The sequence below is a fragment of the Eupeodes corollae genome, chromosome 2 (genome assembly GCF_945859685.1).
Source record: "Eupeodes corollae chromosome 2, idEupCoro1.1, whole genome shotgun sequence".
Classification (NCBI taxonomy): domain Eukaryota; kingdom Metazoa; phylum Arthropoda; class Insecta; order Diptera; family Syrphidae; genus Eupeodes; species Eupeodes corollae.
The window spans coordinates 59,251,656-59,255,037 of record NC_079148.1 but is presented as its reverse complement, the minus strand read 5'-3'; positions in this window follow the sequence as shown (position 1 = coordinate 59,255,037).

Below are 3,382 nucleotides of genomic sequence, written 5' to 3'. Positions count from 1 at the left end.
GGAAGGCAAATATTGATGAAAGTGTAAAAGAGGCTACTGTAACGCTTTTTACTCGCTTTTTACTCGCTTTTTACTTTTACACCAACCGCAGCACTGGAAGTGCTTTTAAACATAACACCACTTGACATCTTCTCCAAAAAGGTGGTTGCCAACTCATGTGTACGGCTTAGAGCCACCTCTCATTCCAGAAAGTTTCAGATCTATCCCAGATCGCTTAGACTATACCACCCCAAAAATGGTATTGGTAAAATCTTCCATGTGTCCATCCCTTCAAGATCCTCCTGGAAAGAAGATAGGCCCCTGGAAGACGATGCGGTACACTTCCATACTGACGGTTCGAAGACCTATCACGGAGTTGGAAGTGGTATCTATTCAGAACAACTGAATCTCAGTCTATCCTATAGACTTCCCAATCAATGCAGTGTATCCCAGGCCGAAGTAATGGCGATTAAAGAAGCACTATCCTGGCTCAAAGAAAAAGTTTTATATCTTGTAAGGATATACGAATCTTCTCAGACAGCCAAGCCGCTCTTCAATCTCTCGCGTCTGTCTCCACAAACTCTCAAACAGTCCACGATTGTCGATCATCTCTGAATGAGATGACGGAACAGTTTAACATTCACCTCAGTTGGGTGCCGGGCCACAGAGACATTCCGGGAAATTGCAAAGCCGATGAGCTCGCCAAAAACGGAACACTTCTGCCTCATGTTAGACAAAAACATAACATAGGAACACCACTTGCTACATGCAAATATCTTCTCAAGCAATATGCTCTAGAAACAACTAATGCTAGATGGTCACAGATACCACCTGCCTAGCAACCAAGCAAATATGGCCAAGTATTTACTTAAAACGGTCAAAAGGCTTGATATCACCGATGAGACAAAGTATAAGCTCTACAATTGGAGTAATAACGGGACACTGCCTCATAGGAAGACAAGCTCTGAGGCTAGTGGTCTACACAAATGACTTCTGTAGAAGCTGCATGGACGAGGAGGAAGAGGACACCTTCTTTATACATGTCCAGCACTCTCCATTAGAAGGAATAACTTTTTCGGTAATCCCTTCTTCGGCAGTGACACCCGGGCGGTAAAGCAAGCTTACAACCCTTGAAAAATTTAAGAAAAAAACACGAATAAAGATTTTATTTAAAGGTGCTTACGAGCTTTTATTGTACTGAATGTTTTTCTGCCTCTTTTAAATTCATCTCTGAAGCTACCATGTGACGCCGAATTCGCTGGATTTCCAATATGATACTGTTGTCTGTAAATTCTGTAAATGTCGAGGCAAGCATTGGAACCACAGCCCGCAATTCTTCTTTCGTTCCATACAGCAATATTTTCGGTTGAAGATCTGAGAAAACTGACCCAATATCTTCCATGGCCTAAGATCGATGCATAACTTCAGTATAAAATGTATCCTGTATCCTAAATGTGTAAAGTCTTTCCACTGTCCCAAAAAACGTTGTACTTGAAAAAGTGCTTCCCAAATAGTGAACTCCACAAAGGTTTAAAGAATGGTTTGCACATGGCGTAAACAAAGCTTTTGGATTAATTTGCCGAAGTAATTTTTGAACTCCTCCATGAATACCCGCCATAGTCGCAGCATTGTCATATCCCTGAGCCCGACAAAGATTAATGTCAAACCTATCTTCATTGAGTTGCTTTAAGATATTGTCAGTAAGTTCTTTGGCAGTCTTTCCAGATGTAGGAAAAAACTCTAGAAAAGATTCCATAACCTCAACTTTGCTGTCCTGAATGTGAACGTATCTAATGACCTCGCTCATTTGGTCGATATGTGATTCATCGGGTGTGCTGTCGAATATAATGCCAAAGTACTTCGCCTGGTGGATGTCTTTCTCAATTTTTGTCCTCACTTCTTTACCCAAAAGGCTTATAAATTAATTTTGAATATTCTTGGACAAATGCGAGCCGACTCGTGTCTTATCACCTATTAAATGCTCGATTCTCAACAAATGCTCCTTTAAAACTGGGTCATATTTGGGTATAAGTTTCACCAATTCCAAGAAATTGCTTCTATTTTCTGATGACAAGTCATCTCTGTGGCCTCGAAAAGAAAGGTTTTGACGAGCAAGAAACAAAACAACGTCCAAAAGCCGTGTGGGAATATCGCGTTATTTCTTTTTTTTTCTGCACCCATTGACATTTGCAAATTGTTGTCGATTGTGTTTTGCACCTTTAAGCCCATTTCCAAAGTTTTCCAATTTTGTAATGCAGTTAGTTGGCGATCAGATGCCTCGTGCTCGAGTACCTTAAGATTAAGCTTCGACCACAAATTGAACACAGTGACGTAATATTGGGATTCATTGCAAGCAAATAACCGACAGCAAAAACAAAACAAACTGTTTGTTAGCTTGGAGCATACCATCCATTTCCGCAATACACTTTCACCATTTGGGAGGGTACTGTAAAACCAGCCCGTATTAAGATACCTACTCGTCCCCTTGGTTTTATCGCCTGCCCTTTGAACTTCAGTTGTATTAAAAAGACCATCTTTATTTTGAAAATGAGTACTAGCCTTTTTCACTAAATCAACTCTCAAATCGTCAGACAGCGAAATCGGAATGATATTCCCCGATAATTTTCGACGTTGTTTGATCAGGTTGATTTGAGAGCAGGTTTTTGAAGTGGTATGAAAGATGATCTGCACACATATTTGTACCAATTACAAAGTTGGATCCATTTACTTCTTTAGCTATATTCCAAAAATCTTTCGAACTACTGGTCAGCCTTAAAGATTAAGCATGAACATATTCAAATTCATCTTTCTTTGTACGCCATAATTGCTTGTACTTGGAGTTTGATTCAACGTACCATTTTCTCAGTTCCTCGGTATAACAGTTTCGTAGTGCTTGTAAAAGGGCAAATGATTTTTTTCGGCCTTTCATACATTCTTTATCAAACCTTTATTGAATTTTGTAATACAAGCAGAAGGTTGGGCTGGTGAAGAATTTCTTATACACGATATAATTTCCTTGGAAAACAACTTGATAGATCCACTAACGGAAGAAGTCTCTGAAATATCTAGATTACTTTGGTAGGTATTCAAGCTTCAAAATTAAATAAACAACGTCGTACTTATATATTGCATTACTTAAACATGTTTTTGTAATGTAATGGAAACGTAAATTGTCTAAAAAAATAATAATTATTAAAAAATGACATACATTTTGAAGCTTTCTCCTAAGCTCAAAAAAACCAATTAGAGTTATTTACCAAACGTAAGTGACTGATGATATATGTGTATTTGATATTATTGTAAAAGAGTTCTCCTAAGCAGGTCCTACGTTTTTTAGCTAAAACAGGGCATGTACAGTGGAGGTGAGTAATTGTTTCGTGCTCTTGCTCTTCCTCGTAAATAA